Source organism: Phocoena sinus, chromosome 16 (assembly GCF_008692025.1).
Source record: "Phocoena sinus isolate mPhoSin1 chromosome 16, mPhoSin1.pri, whole genome shotgun sequence".
NCBI classification, from domain to species: domain Eukaryota; kingdom Metazoa; phylum Chordata; class Mammalia; order Artiodactyla; family Phocoenidae; genus Phocoena; species Phocoena sinus.
In genome coordinates this window covers 67,441,496-67,465,328 of record NC_045778.1, presented here as the reverse complement: position 1 = coordinate 67,465,328, position 23,833 = coordinate 67,441,496, and the positions used below count along the sequence as shown (strand labels likewise).

Sequence of the window (23,833 nt, the reverse complement as noted above, 5' to 3'; positions counted from 1 at the left end):
GGTGCTACCTTAGAATCTGGGATTCTGCCCTTTGCCTTCATCCCTCCTCAAGTGAAAGATTCTTACCTGCACCTCCCTGCTTGGATACAAGAACAGATTGTTGCACTGAGGACTTTTGCCCTCTTCTTACACATGGCAGCTTTATATTTCAGTTGGAGACATAATGGGAGACTTTGCAAACAACGTCTTCAAAAGAGGGTCTAAAGGTGAAATCTGGCAGTGTGGGAAGGGGGAAGAGGGAGGGTGAATTGCCTGACAGGTAACACAAAGGGAGGAGAGAGAGAAAGAACCCATGACCAGTCTAGAGGTGGCACCTGCTGTCCACCCCGGCTGATTCTTACCATGTAGTAATGTGAGCCCAGGGTCACCAGATCAGCTTCTTTACTCCCTAGAAAACCTGGAACACTGGATTTTTATGAAACCTCAATTTTAACTTCTGGCTCTATTAGTAAGGGTCTGGTATGGGATCAACGAAAACACATCTGGTGTAATCCGGACCACGGTCTGCCAATTCTTGAGCACTCCTTTTAGGTGAACTCCTGTCCTATTGCCCACAAATGAGATGAGCCTGGCCGCTTCACTACCTTGCCTACACTGGCAAGGGACTTTATTTGCAGAAAACACTGAAAGATGTATTTGTCAACTGAAATAGCTTACTCACTTTGTTTGCTATTGCTGACCAGGTATCCAAATAGGATATACACAGAATTTCAGATGCTTCCTCCCTGCCTCCCCACATTTAAAAAAATTGAGGTAAAATTCATATAACATAGAATAAACCAGTTTTAAAATGTACAATTTAGCAGCATTTAATACAGTCACAGTATTACATTCACAGTGTCGTGCAACCGCCATCTCTAGTTATTTCCAAAACATTTCGGCGCCCCAAAAGCGGAAACCACGCACCCATTAAACTGTAACTCCCACTCCCCCTCACCCCGGGCAACCACTAATTTACTTTCTGTTTCCATGTATTTACCCATTCTGAATATTTCGTATAAATGGAATTATGTAATATGCGACCCTTTGTGTCTAACTTCTTTCACTCAGCATAATTTTTTTTTTTTTTTTTTTTTTGCGGTACGCGGGCCTCTCACTGTTGTGGCCTCTCCCGTTGCGGAGCACAGGCTCCGGACGCGCAGGCTCAGCGGCCATGGCTCATGGGCCCAGCCGCCCCACGGCATGTGGGCTCTTCCCGGACCGGGGCACGAACCTGCGTCCCCCGCATTGGCAGGCGGACTCTCAACCACTGCGCCACCAGGGAAGCCCTCGGCATAATATTTTTAAGGTTTATCCATGTCTACGGTTTAGCATGTATCAGTACTTCATTCCTTCTAATGGCTGAAGAATGTTCCATTGTATGGAGAGACCACATTTTGCTGATCTAGTCATCAGTTGGTAGATATTTGGGTTATTTCCACATTTTGGCTGTGGTGAATAATGCTGTGAACGTTTGTACACAAGTTTTGTTTGAATACCTATTTTCAATTCTTTGGGGTAAATAGTAGTGGAAATGCTGGGTCACATGGTAATTTTACATTTAATTTTTTGAAGAACCACCAGACTGTTTTCACAGTAGCTCTATCATTTTACATTCCAACCAGCAATGTAGAGGATTCCAATTTCTTTACATCCTTACCAACATTTGCTGTTTTTTTCTTTAAAAAAAAATAATAGCCATTCTAATCGGTGTGAAATGACATCTCATTTTGATTTTGATTTGCATTTCCCTAATGACTAATGATGTTTAGCAACTTTTCATGTGCTTTTTGGCCATTTGCATTCCTTCTGTGAAGAAATGTCTATTGCAGTCCTTTGTCTATTTTTAAATTGAGCTGTTTGTCTTTTTGTTGTTGACTTGTAAGCCTTCTTTATATATTCTGATACTAAAACCTTCTCAGATATATGATTTGCAAATATTTTCTGCCAATGTGTAGGTTGTCTTTTCTCTATCTTGATAGTCTCCTTTTTTTTTTTTTTTTTTTTTTCCGTACGCGGGACTGTCACTATTGTGGCCTCTCCCGTTGCGGAGCACAGGCTCCGGACGCGCAGGCTCAGCGGCCACGGCTCACGGGCCCAGCTGCTCTGTGGCATGTGGGATCTTCCCGGACCGGGCATGAACCCGTGTCCCTTGCATCAGCAGTCGGACTCTCAACCACTGCGCCACTAGGGAAGCCCGATAGTCTCCTTTTTAACGCACAGCACACACACACATTTTGAACCTAGGATGCTAGCGCTAGAGAGGATTTGCAACCATATCATATAACTCTCTCACTGTTTAAATGGGAGAAACCGAGGGTCTGAGAGAAGGCAAGACCTTCAGGTTACACCAGTACTGGACTGGTTGCCGCTCTAAACTTTAGAAACTATGAACACTTCCAGATATGTTCAAGTAAACAAGGGGAGAAGCCACCATCTCTCTCATCATGTGTCCTGTGTCACTCAAATTACAATTCTGATCGGTCACTCCACGGAACTCCTGCAAGCTTTTCCTCTTCCCTTAACGTCACTCCCAGTTGGGAAAGAATGGAGTAAGGACAAGTGCAATAGCAGTAAAGAAAAGAGGAAGGAGAGCTGTGTTACACTGTATCTGGGAGTTCTTGTTTGAGGTTATCTACAGATGGTTGAACAAGCCACAGGGTTGCCCCAATTGGAAAGCTTCCTCCGCTTTCTGATGTGGTAATAGTGACACGCCTTAGTCCCATACCCCAGGATGCCCATCTGTCCTCAGCCCTTCCCCTTGACTCACGCTCCAGGGCCCTCACTTCCTCTGTGGTTTGAATGGCCACAGCCAACATTACTCATCTGACTCCTGCCGTGTTGAATTCCCAAGCTTGCTGAAGGACACCTCCTGCCTTCATACCTGCTTGCAAGCTCCCAGGACCAGCCTTGGTACCTAGGTTATGACCACCCCATAATCAGCTCTGGGTTTCGCTCCTTTGAAGATTTGGGGCAGCATGTCTTCATTGTCCCATTTTCCTTGGATAAAGTCCTTAAATGACCCCCTTCTACTCTAATATTCATGTTTTTGGTCAACTATGTTTATTGCTATGAATCTTTCAGAATCTCCCTATAATCTATAAATAATTTGTCTTCTGATAGTCCCTTTCACTTAAAAGATTTTATTTTTCTGCTGCGTATTCTGCTCTTCAAGCATAAGTCCACTCCCATCTTAGGGTCTCTGTATCTGCTCTTCTTTTTGCCTGAAACACTCTTCCCCAGATCTGAAATGGTTGTGTATTGCTTGTAGCTCAAATCTCAACTCCAATGTCATTTCCTCAGAGGCTCTCTCTGATCACCCTATTTAATATTGCCCTTTCCACCTCAGTCACTGTCATGGACCCTGATTTCTCTTCTCCATGTCACTGTTTGCTATCTGAAATAGTCCTGGTCCCTTATGGTCCATTGTCCCTACTGAACTGATGCTTTCATTGGAACAAGGATTTTTGTTATGTTCACTGCTGTGCTTCCAATGCCTGCACCATGCCTGGCACAGAGTAAACTTTCAATGAGTGGTTGCTGCATAAATGACCAGTTTTCTAGTTCAGAATTATCTGTTCTAAATACTCTCAGTTGACCCACTTCTCCCTTAATAAAACTCTCCCACCCCCAAACTCTCCAATCTTAAATCATCGAAAGTCACTCTGGACAATCTTGAGATAGGTACTCCTGATCAATATTTTGGCAGGGTATTAGGTTCGGGATGATGGATGGTGAAAGGATGTATTTCTAACATATATAAAAAACCAGTCAGGATCAGTCTACTCCTCCAGGCTTGGAAGAATCTGCAGGATGGATCTTATCAAATGAAGTCTTCTACAGTGTTAAGTGGGTAAATGGTCCAGCCTAGAAACACATGATTCTGTTGCCCTGGGTTTTTGGAATTCAAAGGACAATAAGACTAATTATCTTTGCTTTCAGTCTTGAAGAACTAATTATTTTCTATTCAATAATGAGATATAGATTACAATTATAAGCTTTAAAAAAATCTGCCTTCTAGAAAGTGGCACACTCATTTGGACTTAATTGGTGTTCTGTTCTCTTGCATGTATGGGCTCATTCTGTGGTGATAGAAAGTTCATTAAAAGGGAGACCAGGGCTTCCCTGGTGGTGCAGTGGTTGAGAGTCCGCCTGTCCCAATGCAGGGGACACGGGTTCGTGCCCTGGTCCGGGAAGATCCCACATGCCACGGAACGGCTGGGCCGGTGAGCCATGGCCGCGGAGCCTGTGCGTCTGGAGCCTGTGCTCCGCAACGGGAGAGGCCACAACAGTGAGAGGTCCGTGTAAAAAAAAAAAAAAAAGACACATTTAAAAGGGAGACCAGAGTCCCCAAGTTCTTACACGCAGTTAATTAACACATTCTTCCATACTGAATTACTTACTCTCTCCTAGAGACTATGTCACAAATCTTCTCAACTCATAATGACTCCAAAGGGGCCTGTGTGTTGTTAAGGAGGCTGTATATGAAAGTTCTGCTTTCCCGGTTGGGCTTTAAATTCTAATCCAGCCTCCATTGTTATTTCCCTAAATTTCTGCCACCCCCAATTTAGGAGCCCTCCATATCATTCCTTAACTGCGTAGTTAATAGTTAATATATATAGGCAAAGCCCAAAGTAATGGCAACAGGTCAATAGGACATTACAAACCAATAGCCTCATGAGCACACCTGGGAGGATCTGATAACCTTTTCCTTTATATGCAATGAATGTGAACCAGATAAGAGTTCTATTGCAAGATCCTTCACCCAGCTTTCTCAGAGCTCTGGAGCTAAGGAGTTTTCACCTTTCCTTACTCCAGTTTACTCTTCTGTAGCACACGGAGTTTTCTTCTAATAAGAAATAAAACACAACATGATTTGAGACAATCTTCTTTCGCAAAACATGGTCAGAGAAAAGGCTGATACGAGGACCTACTGTATAGCACAAGGAACTATACTCGGTATCTTGTAATAACCTATAATGGAAGCGAACGTAAAAAAGGAATGTATATATTTATATATCTGTATAACTGAATCATTTTGCTGTACATCTGAAACTAACACAACATTGTAAATCAACTATATTTCAATACAAGATTTAAAAAATGGAAAAGCATTGGTTCCTAAGGAGGGTAAACCTCAGCTACCCATGTTATCTTAAATGAGTCAGAAAGGGCCAACATTCAGTTATATCTAAGATAAAATTTATTGTCATATTTCCCAATTTAAAAAAAAATTGCTGAGGAGGGAATCCTAAAATCTCTCTAAAGAAATAAGAGGCAATTAGAAACCATGAGATATTTCAGTTAGGTGGCCAGTTACCAAATCAGTAGCCAGAAAGTCGATAGCTTTCCTATATTTTGTGCAAGGAACTAATTCGAAAATAATGGAAGAGGTGCCATTCCCAATAGTGTATAAGAATAAACGTGTAAAACCTACATTTAAAAAGTTCACATCCGAGGGACATAAAAAGGCTTGAATAATGGAAAGACATACTTGAAATAGTTAAGGGGTCCAATCTCCCTAAATAAATTTATACATTTAGTGCAACCCTAATAAAGACCAACAGGATTTTCTTGGGAAATTAAAAAGTTAAAGTTCAGGGGCTTCCCTGGTGGCGCAGTGGTTGAGAGTCCGCCTGCCAATGGAGGAGACACGGGTTCGTGCCCCGGTCTGGGAAGATCCCACATGCCGCGGAGCGGCTGGGCCCGTGAGCCATGGCCGCTGAGCCTGCGCGTCCGGAGCCTGTGCTCCGCAACGGAAGAGGCCACAACAGTGAGGGGCCCACGTACCGCAAAAAAAAAAAAAAAAAAAAAAAAGTTAAAGTTCACCCAGAAAAATAAAACTTACAAAAATAGTCAGAAAGTTTTTGAAAAGTAACAGGAATTGGGTGGGTAGCAGAGAGGTTACCCAAACATTATCCAATTTGCTTACTGTGGAGCTATAGAAGTTTTCTATTGGTCATAAATAGACGAATCTATGTGATGAGATAATCCTGAAATACTCCCAGTGGATGCTATTATCATATACTAAACTGCAGTCCAGATCAACGTGTTGAGACAGTGACTAGCCATTCAGGGAGAACACCGAAAGCTGATTGCTGTCTTACCCCTGAAACAAAAATACATTGGAGATGGATCAAAGACTAAACATAAAACACTGAAAACCACGAGAGTATTTGAGGATAAAAAGTATGAGAATTGTTTTTTATAATCTTGGCATGAGGAAGACTCAAGACAGACACAAAACCTAGAACCCATAAAAGGAAAACTACACAAAACTTTATATTTGCCCTGCAGAACAGATACCAGAGACAAAGTCAAAGATAAACTGGGAAAAAATATCAAATATTCCAGATAGGCAAAGAGCTCATTTCCTCAGTAGAAATGAGTAGAAGTCGATGAAAAACAAAATACGATCCAGTAAAACCAAGGGCAGAGGGCATGACCAGACAGTTCATGGCAAAACAAACAGGTTACTTAAAACTAGGGAGAGGCATTCAACTTCACTTATAGTTTTTTAAAATGCAAATTTAAATGAAATGCCTTTTCCCCATCATTTAGATTAGCGATGATGAAACAGTACAAAATGCACTATCAATCACGAAGACGTAAACTTGGGGCAGCCTCCGTAGGGATGTGCCCATTGCCCGCTACCACAATTTAAAATGTGTTCCCTTTGACCTAATGACTCTACTAGTAATTTATTCCATAGAAAGACATCAGTTCAATAAAAAGTGCATCACTTTAAATGGCTGTTTGAGGCACCCGTTAGGAATATGGACTCTGAGTCACACCGCGCTCAATCCTTGTCTGTGGTCAGCTTTGTGACCTAGGGTAGATAACTTCTGTGTGTTTTCTCATTTGTAAAATGGCAATACTAGTATCTCCCTCATAAGGCTGTCACCGTGATTAAAGGAGTTCATGTACCTGTATGGTGCTTAGAACAATGCCTGACGCATGGGCTCAGGTATGAGCTATTCTGTTCATCATCATTAATCTATAGGATTGCTGATAATGTCAGAAACCAGGAAAGCCTTCCTTGATAGGAGAGTAACGAGACAAATTATAGCACTTACACACAATGGAATTCTTGGCAGGTAGTAAGGAGAATTAAGCAGGTCTGATAAGGAAAGAACTATGTGAAATACTACCAAGTAAAAGGAAAAAACCGCTTGGACAGTGTAGTGTATGCTTTTGTGTTTCTGAAAGAATAATCCTCATAGGAAAAGACAGACTGAAGAGGAGAAATTATGAATGGATTGTCCAGAAGTTTTGGGTATTCAGTCATTCAGCCAAAGATATTTAAGGGCTTGACTGTATACCATCAGTATCATTCCAGGTGCTGGGATATAGCAGTGAAACCCTGCTCTTGTGGGGTTGGAGCTTATTGGGAGTTTGGCGACAAGCCTGGACAAGAACTAGATTATAGAATACTGTGGAATAAAAACTATATTAGGGAAAGAGGATTGAGTGTACAGCAGGGGGTGAATTTTAATTAGGGAGGTTACAGCAGGTATCATTGGGACAGTAACACTTGAGAGGATATATGATTTAATCTGTAATATGTATGCTTTTTAAAAAAAAAAACGTAAAATGAACAACTCTGAATTATCCCACTTCTGACTATGGCAGCTGACTTAGAAAGTTCTACCACCTTGGTTGGTGGCATTTCATGTGACTACACCTGAGAATACAGCTTCACCCTCATTTCTAGAAGTGCAGCTCTCCCACCACTAAAGCTACATTCCATCAGTAGCCTTTTTCCTGCACTCACGTTACGGGCCAGTCTGGATGGCAGCTCTGAGGGTGGAAACGTTTTTCATTCATTCCCTTAGTAGATAAGAAACCAAAGGTGAAGGTTGAGTCATGGGGCCACAGGGGACCCGAAAGTGCATCTTTCAACATTCTCAGCAGTTGCTGAGAACAGAGGTTGGTGTAACAACCCAACCTACGAGCCTACAGATAACTTCTCAGCCACCCACCAGCGCCTGGGTGCTCAGGCCACCGTCTGGCACTAGCCTTCTCCACCAAGCAGGGCCGGGTTCCCAGGCCTGAGTGGCTCTCCTCCCCTGGGGGCCTGGCACCCAGCATGCTCTGAAGCACACACCCCATGGCATGTCCCCAGGCAGATGGGAAAGGACCTCCTTGTCACCTCCACGGGGTCATTCACGTGTGGCCAAGCAGGAAGACAGCATTATCAAAGGGGATCCCTGTTAAAACCCCAAGGGTGGCGAAGCAGTCATTTCCACACCCCGGAAAGATTGTGTGAGTGCTTCAATAACTAAAACAGGAAACAGAGGGACTCCCCTGGCGGTCTAGTTGTTAAGACTTCACCTTCCAATGCAGGGGGTGCAGGTTCAATTCCTGGTCAGGGAGCTAAGATCTCACAGGCCTCAGGGCCAAAAAAACAAAACATAAAACAGAAGCAATATGGTAACAAATTCAAAAAAGTCTTTAGAAATGGTCCACATCAAAAAATCTTTAAAAATAAAAGCCAAAAAAACAGGGAAGAGATACTAATCTCCCACATTTTGTTTTTCCTAGCCCAATTCCTAGGCCACACCCAACAGTTCCAGTTTGTCAGGTGGCTGGCAGAGAGGAGGTGAGGGCGAGGCTTGGGAAAGTTCCCTGACCCACCAGCAAACATAACCGTAAATAAATCCTCAGGGTTTCGATGCTTATCCACTGGTGATATCTTTGCTACCGAATAGCACAGGAAAAGCTGTAGGAGTCGGATCAGCTCTTTCCTTGGGTTTGGGTCTCGGCGGTTCCCGGGGCTCAGCTGACAACTTGAGTTGTGAGCACTCCCAGGCAGAGGCTATCTTAATGCAGCACTGTGCCCGAGATACGGTGGGAGCCCACCGAGTGCCATCAAGTCACCCTCCCCTTTCGCTCACCGTTAGCACAAGATCAGAGAAAGGCACCGAGGGAGGGGAGTCTACTGAGGAAACAGGTTGCAGAACTCCATCCCACGATGACACGATGTGCGCCTAGACACAGTGGGGGGTCGGGGGGTGGGGAGAGCCGCTGAGCCCTCCTCAGGAATGCCACAGCCGGACTTCCTGCTATAGCAAGGGCAACACTAAGCAACCCGACCCGAGTGAGGTCAAGGTTCACTCATCCTACAAGCATTTGAATATATGAGCACCTACTATGTGCCGGGCAGTGTGTCCAGCATGGGGAAACTACACTCAGAGTCCATAGTCCAGTAGGGGATAAAGCCAATTCCCCAGGCAGGAAACAAATGCTCTGTGGAATGTACCCCAGCTTTGGGAGCATCTGCTCCATACACACTGGAGAAAGTATGTATGTGGCAAGAGATACATTTACCCTCTGCACTTTAAATTTACGTATAATTTCCTTTGAATAAGGCAAACCAAGATCTTAGACTCAGCGTATGCCCGGCACTGTGCTGTGTGCAAAGGGCCAAACACTCAGAAGGCACAGCTCCTGCCCTCTGGGGACTTATGGGTGCATCGAACACTAAAATCACCTATACAAGGATTCAGCATGCAAGATGAGCTAATGAACATGAAGAAGGGAGAGACCAGTGTAGACTGGAGTAGGTGGAGGTGGTCTAAGGAGCACTAGACCCTCAAGGACGTGTGGTCCTCGATCCCCTGGCTGTATTGACAATAGTCTTATGTCCAGGGTCAATCAAGGATGACCACCCCACCAAGCCAATGGCTGGTAGGACCCCAACTATGATTCCAACCAGGGTCACTGTCGCCAAACTACCTTTCTCCATTGTTGTCTGTGTCTCTCCATCTACTTTTCCATGGAGAGAGCAGTCACCATATTAGGTTGGATAAACCTAAGTAGAAGAGAGGAAGAGGAATACCCGGCTGTGGGGTGAGAGGTGCAGCACGGTTAGAGGCACCAAAGTGGGAGAAGCGTGAAGGGAAATGGTGAAGACACATGTCTGATGGAGACAGAGGACCAATTTTAGTTGAAAGGGAAAAAAGACAAAGTTTCCAAACGGCTGAGTAAGACAGTGTCTGGGGCCTGGTATAGACACTACACCACTGGAGTCGTTTGGTTCACAAACACCAGAGAGCCTTGGGGTGCCAGGCCTTGGAGGGGTGGGATTTATCAGGAAAGGCTTCATGAAGTCAAATGCCAAAATCCTCTTAACTCAGTCCATGAAGATCACACAGGATAGCTGCTGAGCCACTCATAGGCTGGTGACAGCCAGTGACAAGTCCCGCTGGGGACTTAGTCAACCTTAGATCGACTCAGTCAACCTTGATGTACTACTGCGCGTCCAACAAGTCAGAGTCCAGCAGCTCTACCCTGAGGAAGTTCTTGTCTCAGTAAACATTCCCAAAGGCCTTCCAAGCCTATTGTTGACCGAGTGAATCCTGAGAGTGCTGAGGTCAGGAGAACCAGTACAATCCGCTGGGGTTGATAAGAGCCTGTATAAAGATAGGCTGGACAAAGTGCGAGGACCCCATCAGCCAGGCCAGGATAAAGACAGGCTGATGCAGGAGGCTGTGAAAGAGGTCTCTGCAGAATCAGCCCACTCACTACCTGGTCGGGCAAGTCAGGGGTCACCAGATCCAGTGTGTAAACAAGCAGCTTTATTCCCAATAGTCTCATTTCCAGGGGCAAACGTGTAAGGCCATTGCCTTTCCAGGTACCAGAGCAACAGAACTACCGCTTACCAGATATGTGGCCCTGGGACAGTTACTTAATGTCACTGAGCATCAGTTTCCCTCCACTGCACACCACAAGGGGTAGGTAATCATCTCTACTTAAAAGGGATACTATGGGTAGACTTTCCACTATGCTGTCCAGCACATAGGAAGCCCTCAGTGAGGATGAGCGCTCTTTTTCCCTCTTCCACTTAAGTCAGTTTCTAACTCCTTGTCAATATCAGATGTTCTGTTTCGAGATGTCCCCAAAGAGAAGAGATGGTCATGATCTTTGTAGTATAACTGCCCTTCGACTTACATACAAAGGTCTTAACAACTCCTCATTTCTATTTAGTAAACAGAGGATTTCTAGCTGGGGATCACATGGTCCACCTCTGAGCTCTGACCCTGCCATCTCCCTCAGCCCTACCTCACCCCTGCATCCTCCCACAAGCCACTCACAACCTCACAACTCTTAGAGTAGAGTGACCCATGGAGACCCAGAGATCTACAACAAGCTTCCCCACAGAGGGTTGGTACCATGGCCTCGCCACAGCAGTACAAGGGCTGCCTGACCTTCCGAACTCCAAAACTCGTATTTATTCTAATGACATGAATTAAGAGCCTGGAAAATACTAGGCTCTGTGCCAGGGGAAGAACGAGAGAGTACATTTCTGATCTCATGGTGCATGGTCACATGGGGGAGAAAGAGACCGGGATGTGTTTATAGCAGACTGCGGCGAGAGCAGGGACGGCTGACCTCAGGGCTACTGTGGACATGTCACCCTCGTAGGGTGCCTCCGGACACGAGTCACCTGAGGTCACACTCCAAATGAGGGTCAGTTCATCTGCTGGCCAGGCATATGAGACAGACAGAAACAGAAACCTCCTTCCTGATTTCTAAAAATATCTCCAAGTCCTTGTTTAGGAATTCACCTGCCTAGAGGTGGGAGGGTTTTTTTTTCCTCTGAGGTGCAATTCACGTAACATAAAATTAACCACTTTAAAGTGAACAATTCAGCGGCATTTGGTACATTCACAATGTTGTACAACCACCACCTCCATCTAGTTTCAAAACACTTTCATCATCCCCAAAGGAAATCCTGTAGCCATTAAGCAGCTACTCCCCATTCCTCTTTCCTCCCAATCCCTGGCAACCAAGGATGGATCTGCTTTCCATTTCTATGGATTTGAAAGTGGGAGGATTTGCAAGAAAAAAGTTTCTCCCAGTTTCTAATTCTCTGGTCCATGCACTAAACTAGACTCATCAGAAATGGAGGCAGAGTTTGCCTTCAGAACTAAATGAGCCAGAGTTCAAATGCCAGCTGCAATCTCTTCATATTGTGTCCAGTTTATTTCTAAGTCTTGGTTCCCCTGTCTACAAAAAAACATACTTACCTCATAGGACTGCTTTGAAGATCAAAAGATAAAAGCCCCATAAATGAGTAAGCACAGGGGCTTCGCTGGAGGTGCAGTGGTTAAGAATCCACCTGCCAATGCAGGGGACATGGGTTGGGGCCCTGGCCCGGGAAAGTCCCACATGCCACGGAGCAACTAAGCCCGTGCGCCACAACTACTGAGCCCGCAAGCCACAACTACTGAAGCTCGCGCTCCGCAATAAGAGAAGCCGTTGCAATGAGAAGCCCGCGCACCACGACAAAGAGTAGCCCCTGCTCGCTGCAACTAGAGAAAGCCCACACGCAACGAGGGCCCAATGCAGCCAAAAATAAATAAATAAAATAAATAAATTAAAACAAACAGTAAGCACAGCACTGCCCCACAGTAAATATTCGAAGAATGGTAGCTGTAATATTTACATTCTAGAAAAATGTCAACCTGAAAAGTCTCTAATAAATATGTGAAGTCAATATCTGCCCGGGACACCATACATAAGAATCTTTTTAAAAATGAAAATTTCTAGGAAATCCAGAGAGAGGTTAATTCTACACAGGAGTGGATGGAACACGGTTTTTAACATCACACCAACTGCAGCTTCTCTTCCAGTTGACAGCTGGCTGCTTTGCGATCTTGGGAAGGTGGCTTCACCTCTCTTAACCACCCATCTCCTAATACTGTCTTAATGAAATGTCAGAGTGCCCACTATGAGCTGGTGCGTAACTGGCTTCCTCTTCCCCCTCCCCCATAGTTTCCTTCCTTTCTCCTTTCTGGACCCACAGCCTCCCTCCAGCATCTGTGGGTTTAGGGCCTAGGCACTCAATGATACACTGATATTATTTTAGGTGTCATTGCCCCCAGAGAGTTAGAATAAAAGTTGGGAGAAAAGACTATTTCAGGTCAGGACCTCAACAAATGCTCGGCTGAAGCATTGTTTGGTCTGGATAATGTTTGAAAAAAACCCGTCAAGTTGGAGTATGTTTATCTGGGTGCACCTGCCTTGCCTTTTGCCTCTCACCTGCATCTTGTTACATATCACCTACTTTACTTAGCTCTATTGCCTGCCTCTTCTATAAGTATTTGTGACTCTTGTTTTATTTCAGTTTTTGTCCCTTTTGTTGTGCCAAGCGTACAAGTGATGCCTACAAGATTTTATACCAAGTCTCTTCCAAGATTCTTCTGTGTTCACCTCAAATACTTGTCCGTTGGAGGGGACAACCATAAAGTAACTCTCACGCTGGAATATAGAGGGAGGGATCACCAAAACCAATTATTCCTTTTTTTTTTTAACTGAACCAATCTTTTATTTTTAAATTAAATTAAATTTAGTTCAATTTAATTCTATTATTTTTTAAGACTGCCTCTGTTAGAGAATACCAATTACCTACAAACAGGAGCTATAGATCCAATCCTACTTTTCAAATCACCAACAAGATGGATACCCACAGAAGGTAGTAAGCCCCAACTATGGAGTCCCTTTCCAACACTCACTCCTTGAAGGTCAAGTTCATCTTAGATTCAACTTGTGGCCCTACTCCTTAAAACAGATCCAACTTCATCCAGAAACCATTCCATCAGTCATGCATCGGGCAGCTCTTCCCCTCAGAAGGACTGAAAATCCATCAGGAAAATTGAGGACAACCCCCAGTGCAGCACAGGCGAGCTATAGGCAGAGGCTCAGGCCCACAGAATGGGGTCCGGGTTGTGGTTCCCCTTCCCCAAGAGAGGCAGGAGAAAGGACTCCTCCACAATCTGCCTTCTCCTCCACCCTCCTGATGGGGAGGGTTTTGGTTTTTTTTTGTGGTACGCGGGCCTTTCACCGTTGTGGCCTTTCCCGTTGTAGAACACAGGCTCCGGACGCGCAGGCCCAGCGGCCATGGCTCACGTGCCCAGCCGCGCCGCGGCATGTGGGATCTTCCCGGACCGGGACACGAACCCGTGTCCCCTGCATCAGCAGGCGGACTTTCAACCACTGCGTGACCAGGGAAGCCCGAGGAGGGTATAAAGAAGTCCCTTAGAGACCAGGGAGAAAGTGAGCACTGACACGTGCCTGTGACACAGCAAGCTGCAGATTCGCCAGAGCTGGGGGTCAGGATGCCACCAGGGCTTCTGCCCCATGCCCACGAGACCCCTTACTAAATACCCCCTCCAGCTGCCCCCTTACCCTGCAAGGGGGCCGCATCTCTTGGTGCTTCCAGTGAATGGGGCCTCCTGGCTCTGAGTTCCTCGTGGCACGAGTCCCTGGCCTCTCCCCTCACCCCCGGTTCCTCCAGGGTCACAGGGGCTTCAGAGCATCTCTGCAGGCTGAGGGTCCCCAGTTCTGAGCCGTCTGAGCTGTCAGGCCCCTGTCTGAGCTGCCCCGTGTCAGGAGTCAGGCCATGGCCGGCTTCTAACGTGCTCGGGGACTTCACTTCCTGGTTTTTCTTTCACAACTGAAAGTGGAAGCGTTCTGACCAGGAGAAAAGCCGCTAAAGCTCTCCTGGCTCGGTTTCAAAGCCTTTACCATCAGTCCCTAAGGGCTGACACAGAAGCCAGCCTGCATCCACGCAACTCACGCTCTCCCTGTTTGTCTGACTACCGCTAAACCAAGACCAAAAACCAGACGGAGATGACTGAGGTGCCCCCTGCAGACCACCAGTGTCAGAGAGGTGGGACCCCCTCCCTGGGTTCCCAGGACAGGGAGGTCCAGCCACAGGGCACCGTAGCCCTCGCAGCCTTCCCAAGACTGTGGGGACACCTGGAGGCCAGCCTGGCCTGGCCAGCATTGCCGGCCAGCCGTGCACTGTGTCACCCATTCTCCAGTCCCTAGTGAGCCTGCCTCAGTCCCCGAAGCAGTGCTGATAAAGCCAAGAAAACGAGCATGTCAGGAACGACAGGGACAGCCACGGAGATCTGTTCCTTTCCTCTGACACATCCTTTTCGTACCTCAAATTTGCTGCCTCCCTCACCTCCCAGATTACAACTGGGAAATTTTAAAATCAGGAATCCACGAGCACACACGCCGTTAGCTGTCAGATTGATCCTGCATCTTGGAGCCTCTGTAAAACTCCACTGTATACTCGTGAGACGTCGACAGTGGCAAAGACAAATTACTTCTTGGTATTATTACAAAAATTGCTTTGAATGTGCAGACGCCCTGAAAGAGTCTTGGGGATTGGTCTACAGGGCCTCAGTACCTGCAGTAGTCTCACTGGATTCACCTACGGCTGTGGCCACAGAAGGGCATGGGAGCTTCCATTCTCAGATTTGAAGGCAGAAAGAACAAGTCCTCCTGCCCCTTCCTGCCCCCACCCCTCCCCACCACCTCTCAGACACCCCAGAGTTAAGCAGCACTTTCCCCAGTCTTGGTTCCTTTAAGAAGGATCAAGGTAAATCCAGCACGAGGTCAGTTCTTAACTAGAGTTAGATTGGGATTCCTTCTCTACACAGAGGAGGGCCTAAAAGCCTCCAACCATAAAAACCAAAGTGAGCTGTGCCCCAGTCTCAGGGAACATAAGAGCTGGTCCCTTGGCCTCACGGGAGCCCACTTTAGACATGGGAGAACGATGAAGTATGGGAAGATGAGGGTGCCCCCTCTGCCTTTCCATCTTCAGGTTCATGTCATGGCTGGAGGAACACTTGGCTTTGCTTAGTTTCCAAGCTCACCTCCCACAGGGGCAGCTCCCTTCAGCGACGAGCAGAGGATGGCAGAGTGGGTGTCAAGTCTCAGCCATTATAATGCTAGTGGGCTCTTCCCTGGGTGCTGTCCTCTTTTACCAACCCGACGAAGAGCTTAGGGCCAGGAGAAGATGGTTTCCTCCAGGATCAAATGCTCAAGTACAGAAGAGTCTGGGTCATTCTAAAGCTCTAGCATCTAGAGGTGCATTCCTGTTCAATCCTACATGCATGAGGGACACCCCCAAGATGTGAGGGAATGATGGAAGGTTTTCACAGCCCCCAAGCATTCCGCATCATGTAGCAGGCTGTAGTGACATACTGACCGGGACTCAAATTCCTGCCCCACCTCCTCTTAGCTATGCAGCCCAGGCTGCTCTGTTTAACAGCCCAGAGGCACATTATTCATCTGTTACATGAGAACTACACCACCTACCTTACAGGAGGTAACGAGCCAATGAGGCCACGCACGTCACATATCTTGTACAGACACCAGCATGGGATAGAAAGTCTGTTAAGAATTCCCTTCCCTGCTCCCTTCCAAATGGGAAGGGCTGTCAGCAGCAGCTGATGGATGGCCTTTCTAATCATATTGATACGGACATTTCTAAATGGAAGAGAAGGAGACCCACATCCTGGCTTTGGCTATAACCTTTAAAGCTTTTAAGTCTGTTTTATTTGCAGTTAGTGAAATTAACAACTCTCTCTTCCAAGTCCATCTCCTGCCAACATTCAGAGCCCCTTCCATGTTTCCACCCCCTTTTCAATTGATTTTTTTCTTTGCCTCCCACGCAAGTCAGCTGAGATTACTATTCAACCAAATGTTATTTCATGTTGTGAAAGAGCCTTAGGCTGAGAATAGACACACGGCCCACTGTCTTCTCCCCAACCACCCCTACCTCTGCTCTCCCATAAACATATAAGCTATGGAGCAGGTAGCATTATTGCAGCTTACCTTGTAAGAATACTCTCGCTTCCGGGGTCCAGGAAACGCGGCCCTCACAGCTGGCGGTACTCGTTCAGCACCGCATTCAGCTCCTGAGTCCGGACGTTTCCTTTAGTGATGATGCCTTTCCTCAGCGCCCGGGCCAGGACCACACCTGAAGCCAATGAGATTGGCTAACCAGCTCTCCTGGAACCTTTGAACCTGTTGCAATAGAAGTTCAAAGGTAGAAGTTACCTGTTCAAACACTTGTGGTAACCTGCGACAGTGAGAAGTGTAGGATTTGGCAAAAGTTTAAAACAGGAGAATGTTATGCAATGGGCTTTAGAGGAAGGAAAAAGAGAGAGAGAGTCGTCAGCTCAGAAAGCTAACGTTTAACAAGCAAAACATTGTATAAAGCCCATACCTCAGGGAAACTGGAGGGGTTAGACAGGGCTTTGCACCTGCTTTTTGGGCAGAATCCTTGAGATTGTGACAGGAAGAGGAAAAAAGTGCTCCTTGAGTTTAGCGGGGAGAGAAAAATGAGACACCACTCTAACTGCCTCTAGCTTTAAGATTCAGATAAGCAGAGGCCTGCATTTTAGAGATGAGCCTTCTTCTAGAAGGGGCCAGTGACCCCTACAGAATCACAGTGTCTCCAAGACAATCAAATAAGGCAAATCACTCTAGAATCTAGACAGAAGGACAGGCATAGCCGGGTGGGATTTAGAATGCAGAATCATGGATACAGCCTACCCCACCCACGGCTCAGCGAGCTCTGGAAGAAGCAGGGTTGCTGTTGCATCACGGTCCAGCCTATCCTCCTCTGTCTTTCCATTTTAAAGTCACTAGTCACCATTCTCAAGTCCAAAATCTTTAAGACTGCAAGGCATCATCACCAAACAAAAACGCTGGATGGAGATGCAAGCAGCTCTGGAGATCATTTGTGATCTCTATTTTATAGGTGAGGCCGATGAGGCCTTTTCAGGTGAAAGAAATCACTCAGAATCATGCAGTCAGTTAGTAGTCAAGGTAAGGCCTGACCCAGGCCCACAGACAACCACCGCAGTGCCTTTGCCCCCATATGGTGCTGCTTTGTTGCTAAGTGTTCATTTCACCGCTAGCAGACCTCAAATACTTGAACGTTTTCTGAGTATCAGGCCTGCAGAAATTCATGGAAATGCTGCATTAGGTTTCTTCTCACTGTATTTGGTTGGGCGGCTAATATCGAAATCAGAAACCAATACCACTTCCTGCTGACTCTGTATGGAGGAGTGGCCACCTCACTGACAAAGAGGTCTTATTTGGCCAGATTCTTATCCAGGTCGTAGGCGCATTGACTCTGTAAGCTCACTTCTTGCCATGGAGCCCTAGTCCTACCGTAGGACCACAAAGAAAAGGCTTCTAAGAGGTGGCTAAAGAAGATACAGTTCGATGGGAACTGGGGGCTGAGGTCCCACTTGATCGCATTAATGCCAACTTGTGTTAAGTAGCAACCCACTGAACACCTGCCGACGCCACGCTAGCCAGAGAGCAAGGTGCTCCAGGCCAGTTGTTCCCAAACTCCAGTGAGCATGACAGTCTCCCGGAGAGCTTGTTATACCGATTGCTGGGCCCATGCTGTAGCTTCTGATACGGTGGGCCTGGGTCAGGGCCTGAGAATCTGCATTTCTCACAATTCCAGCCGATGTGGAGGCTGCTGGTTTGGGGACACTCTTGGACCCCCCACTGCTCCAAGCAGCCACCCCGCCTTCCACGGGCTCAACTACTGAACTGTTCAAAGGAACTCTGCATGGGGTCGTTTTGGCTCTGGTGATCCTGCCATTGGGAGGACAACTTAACACAGATTGGAACTCATGATATGTTCTAGGAGAGAGGTGTTGCTCAAGAAGACCAGCGAGAGGGCCAAGACCCAGGGAGGGTGCTTCGACAACAGCAGGGGTTATCGCCACTCACTCTTCTCCTTTAGGTAAGTGTAAGTCAGCGCTGACAGCATCCCAGCTAGACGACCCATGTGGGTATGAGTGTGGGTGTGGAGGGGGCATCACCTGATCTAATAACCTTCGCTTTATTCTCAGGGGCACCTGAGACCCCAAAAGGTGCAGCAGCCGGCTAGGGTGAGGCATCAACTTAGTAGGAGAGGGGAGTCCAGAACCCAGGCCTCCATTGCCCTAGCAGGCCACTGTCTCCTGATCAACCATGGTTTCCTATAACATCTCCCTTCAGAAAAACACATGTTCGATAAGGCTTTGCAACACCCTCTGCTTCTCTCTCCCTTCCCACAGCCATATGCATTGAGAAATCAATAAAAAGCAAATTCCTTTCCTGTCCAGGCATCCCATGTCCTCTAAAAAGTGCACACCTTCATTGTTACATGTCATTCACAGGTGAGGTGCCTGAGGTGAGGAGTCTGACACAATAGCTGCAGTTCTGACACACATACTCCCTGCTCCGGTCGGGAGGTTGGGGGAGGTATTGGGGGGGAGCAGTATACACTCCTTCACTCCTTCCCCTCTCGTAGGGACAAGGGAACCGCACATCTCATTTACAACAGTTCGAGAAGACCAGAAGCCAACATTCCAGAGTTTTGTAACACAGCCTGGAAACAGCCAAGATACCTCTCACCATAGGGCTGGCAGCTCTTTGGAAGCAGAAACCAGGTTTCCCCTATTTTTGAAAGCAGGGAAAGCCAGACCTTCTCAGTAGGCCAACTTTACATAGTGTCACTGTGCATTTGTACAGCTCCTCCCAACTTACAAAACACCTCCAAACTAACTCTTAACAAACCTGCGAGGTATAAGTGGGGACAACACCTTTCACACCTTCAGGCTCCGTGACAAGGACTTCGTTTGGCCCTCACAGTAAATCTTCCAGGTAGTTATGATTTGTGTGGGTGAAAAGATGGAGGCTCAGAGCAGGTACGTTACCTTCCTGAGAAGATGATGATGACGGTGAGGCCAAGCATTTAAAAAATAATAATTTCAGGCTATTTTGCAAAGCCATGTGATTCGCAGCTTGTTCCTGAAAAGGAGACCTTTATTCGGGAGCAGAATTGGTGGCAAGGCAGATTTTAGAGCAGGTTGGGAGGTGTGAATCAGTCAGGGAACCAAATATTATTTAAAGGTCTTTGGGGTGTTTCCAGATTCCAGACATCACTGAACCTTCATGAAGTCCCTCTAGAGGAAAGTGGAATTTCTCCTTTCGGTAAAACCTCTGCCCTTGGAATCCAGATGGCTCGTCTGCTGTAGCATACTTCACTGGATTCAGATTGTGGACTAGCTACTCAACAACGCTCACTGTCGGCATTCCGAGGGAGGGCAGAGAAGGAAGCTGGAGATGGGAAGGGGCGGCACAAGGTGTGTGGAGTAGCTGGGACGGGTGGGGTCCGCTGGACACTTATTTAGGAAGGATCTGAGGCTGTTTTGACTGCTAATCCAAGTCTTTAGAAGTCAGGCGACATGACCCAAGAAGAAAGAGAAGCAGAGTCCTAGAGCTATAGGCTGAATCTCTTCATGTTGACTCAGTAGTGATGAATCAGAATGCCATGTCCTTCCCTGGAGTCAGCTGTACAGCAGGGCAGAGGGTGTGATGGCTCAAAGTGGGCAAAATGCGAGCTGTGATGGACTGACCTTTAGCTTCCCGCATGGCAGAGCTGACTTTGAAGTTTAGCCTTCCACTGAGATGTGAAAAGAAAGGGGCAAAGTTCCCTAGACGCTTAACAAGATGCCCTAACCGACCATTCCATACCCACCCTTTCCTTGGTTATCTGATGTTTCAAAAGGCTAATGGCGCTCAAAGTACACCTTACCGAGGAGCAATCTTAGGTTCCCAGGTCAGCTCCGTTCTGAAGGCCTTCGAGATGATCGTGAATATTGTCGAGCACTTCCCGTGTGGCCCCACTGCGCGGAGCTCTCTGCAATACCCCGTTTAACCTCAGAGCAGCCCTATGAAGAAGTTATTGTCATTTTGCAGAAGAGGAAAGGCTGAGAGAGGTCAAGTTGACTTGCCCAAGGCACGTGGCTAACAGTTGGCAGAGTCTTTTGTGAGCTCAGGTCACCCTGAGTCCAGAACCCAAGCACATGTCTATGATTAAGGATGACTCATCCCATGAACCGCATGCGATATATAAACCCCATGTGTTTATATATTTCCCTTGGGAACTCTGATTGGTATCTCAAAGAGAATTAAGAGCCATTGCCCTGGAGGAAGGAGAGCCCAGTGCCAGCCACGGGAACCTGATGCCCAGGGTGGAACAACAGCTCCCTTTCCCCTCCTCAGAAGGGCTTCCCACCTGCCTGGACATCCTTCCTGATGCTGAGAGCCTCGCTTCCCGCAGTTGAAGGCGGGCTGGGGGGCGGGGGGCAGTGTACCGCATCTTTCAGCTGTGCGATCCCCAGTTCTTTCTGCTTTGTTGTCTGCTGTGCTGGGAGCGGCCACTGTGCTATTGTAGGCCCCCGTGTTAGGCACATGGGAGAAGCTGACCCCGCAGCTCAGTGTCCGGAGCGGCCTGTTTTGCTCAACTCGGGCCGCTGGCAGTAAACAGCTGGGGCACCTGAGCTCCTGAGGTCACTTGCCCATTCTTTGTGGGAAGGAAGTGTTACTTAAGCGTGAGCACTTAATTGACAAGAATGGTGTTCGCACAGATTGCAATACACAGCTTCCCCCGACCCCAGATGCTCGCCCTGTGCCTCCCCTCCCCCAGCTAACACTCACAGCGCAGATTGCCTTGCGGGCTTGGACCTGAGCTTCCCAACTGGCGAGCCACGGGACACCGGTGGGCCAAGACATACTGGTGCCTCAGCCCTCACAGTGCTGGGTGTGCGCACGGCCAGCCCCGCCTAGGGCGTTCAGTGTGTCACATAAATACTATTATTCTCAGGGTCACGATGTCAACGAGGTTGCAGCGACACAGGCAACTTGCACCTTTCTCAGCAAGAGCACCCCAAGAACATTTAAGAATCAGATGGAAAGGGTGAAGGTCCTCAGAGAGGCGGCAGCTCTAAATTCCCAGAACTTTCAACAACCCCATAGGAGACATCACTATTTCCCAGCTGGTTAGAAGCGTAGCTCAGAGCAAAGATTTAGACGTACGCTGTCCAATACTGTGACCAGTAGCTACATGTAGCAACTGAGCGCTTGAAATGAAGAAAGTCTGCACTGAGACTTGTTTAAGTACAAAACACATGCCAGGGCTTCCCTGGTGGCTCAGCGGTTGAGAGTCCGCCTGCCGATGCAGGGGACACAGGTTCGTGCCCCGGTCCGGGAAGATCCCACGTGCCGCAGAGCGGCTGGGCCCGTGAGCCATGGCCGCTGAGCCTGCGCGTCCGCAGCCTGTGCTCCGCAACGGGAGAGGCCACAACAGTGAGAGGCCCGCGTACTGCAAAACAAAACAAGACAAAACAAAAAACAGAAAAAAAGCACATGCCAAATTTTGGAGACTTAGTATGAAGAAAATAACATAAACTCTCAATTTTTAAAATATGGATTACATGTTGAAATGATAATATTTCAGATAAACTAGCTAAGTATTTCTACTTGTTTCTTTTAATCTTCAAATCTGTCTGCTGGGAATTTTAACATTACCTAAGTGGCTCACACTCTATTTTTCATGGACAACACTGATTTAGACCAAAGATCCTCTGTCTTAATGCCTATAGGACACATGTGAAAGGTGGTGTTACCCAGTGTCAGCATGTTATAACTGCTCTGGGTGAACTTGAAAACAATGAGGTCTTTGACCTGTTCCTCTGGGTTCTGTAGCAGTAACAGTTTGTTCCTTTGGGTTTACATACCTCCGTTCAACAGAGGTTATGATCTTCTCGACGGAAGCAATAGCTCCTTATTATAGAGCTGCTTCTGTTCACTGACTGTTGTTCTGGGCCAGGCACTATGCTGTGTGAAAACTTGTCCCAGCCACAGCTTCAGTCTCATTCCAAATCCGTGCGCCCCACCCTTCTGCTATGCTGCCTCTTACAGGGGAGTGTGGGAGAAATTTCAGACAGGAGCGTCAGTACTTTGGGGGTGCCATGCTCACACCTCTCCCCTTGCCAAGCCTTTAAGGACATTGTCCTCTGCTTTGCAGCCTTGGTTCCCTGGGCTCGCAACATGGGGGAACATCACTGAGTGCCTGGCTAGGGAGCAATTTGGGAGCTTTTAACACGAGCAGAGCGGAAACGCCAGGAAGTGGGAGGGTACTGGTCTCTGTAGACCAGAAGCTGAAAAGGGTGGAGGAGCCAGAGGGACATCCTGCCTGGCTTTATATAGCTACGCACCAGAGAGACGCCACCCAGATGACAAGCCTGGTGCTACCCAGGTCCCCTATTGGCTTGGATGGAGAAGCATGTCCTTTTAATGGGTCGAAAGTGTATAAGCCCCAGAGGAAGATGCGTTAAGGCAAGGACACATTCTTTGTTTGCTCAGTGTTTGGACACTGTGACAACAAAGGTGTTCTTGGAACACTTAAATTTTTATGGAAAGTCATTCCATCACTGCTATATATTTAGTATCTTGATTACTGAGCAGATAGCTGCCCCTCCTCCCTACTAGTTTCTAGAAGGTTTTGCTCTTCATGCTAAGACTAATTAGGGGTTGGGGACAGTAATCTGGGAGGCAGAATCAAAAAACACAGAATAAATCTTCAGATCGGAAATCTGGCATTTAGGCTGGATCAATCTGCTGAACTTCCGATTAGATCTGTAGCCAGAAGAAAACTTGAAAGTATTGATTAGAAGCGCCAGGTTGTCAAAAGCAACTACTCAGGCATCAAAAACCCATTCCCGGTAAAAATGGGCACGAGAAATAGCAACACATTACAGGCCAGAGGAAGAGTCTATTTCAGTAGCACAGGACGAATAGCGAGGGTTTGAAGTACAGATGAGACAGGCAGCGTCCCCAGGAGGGAGGATTCTCCTCCCTCACATCAACCTTTCCAGAAACAATCAGCATGTCCTCATCAGAAAGCCAAGGCCGGTGCCCCATCCTCGGCTTTCTGGGAGCAGTCTGCGCACAGTTACCTAAAGGAGTGGCTTTTGGATTCAAGGAATTGCCTTTTGTTGCAGATCTAAGAAACACAATCTCCCCTTTACGCAAGTTCAACCTTTACTCCGCTCTCCTACGGCTCTTTAGACATTTACTTACCAGGAGATTCTTTTTACTTGACTGCATCACAACTATTGGCGAGTGCTGAGAACACAAGAGGGAAGTTTGAAGTTCGTACCCCGGTAGGTAATAGCCACTTTCGACTTGCGCT

The 23,833-nt window shown here is 47.1% G+C and overlaps 1 protein-coding gene and 1 pseudogene across 2 annotated transcripts in view; one reads left to right on the top strand and one right to left on the bottom strand.

Annotated features, from left to right (window-relative positions):
* The window catches only part of ACSL5 (acyl-CoA synthetase long chain family member 5), a 48,829-nt gene extending 28,345 nt beyond the window's left edge, over positions 1-20,484 (bottom strand). Inside the window, exons 1-2 of one of the 2 annotated variants that reach the window (XM_032607925.1) lie at positions 20,393-20,484; positions 16,618-16,809 (exon numbers count right to left, since the gene is read on the bottom strand). The gene's annotated coding sequence lies outside the window, so the exon portion shown is untranslated. Of the gene's footprint in view, positions 1-14,172; positions 14,490-16,617; positions 16,810-20,392 lie in introns of those variants that run through there. The other variant, XM_032607923.1, reaches the window with a different exon arrangement.
* Positions 18,441-23,833, top strand: part of LOC116741332 — a 49,049-nt pseudogene continuing 43,656 nt past the window's right edge.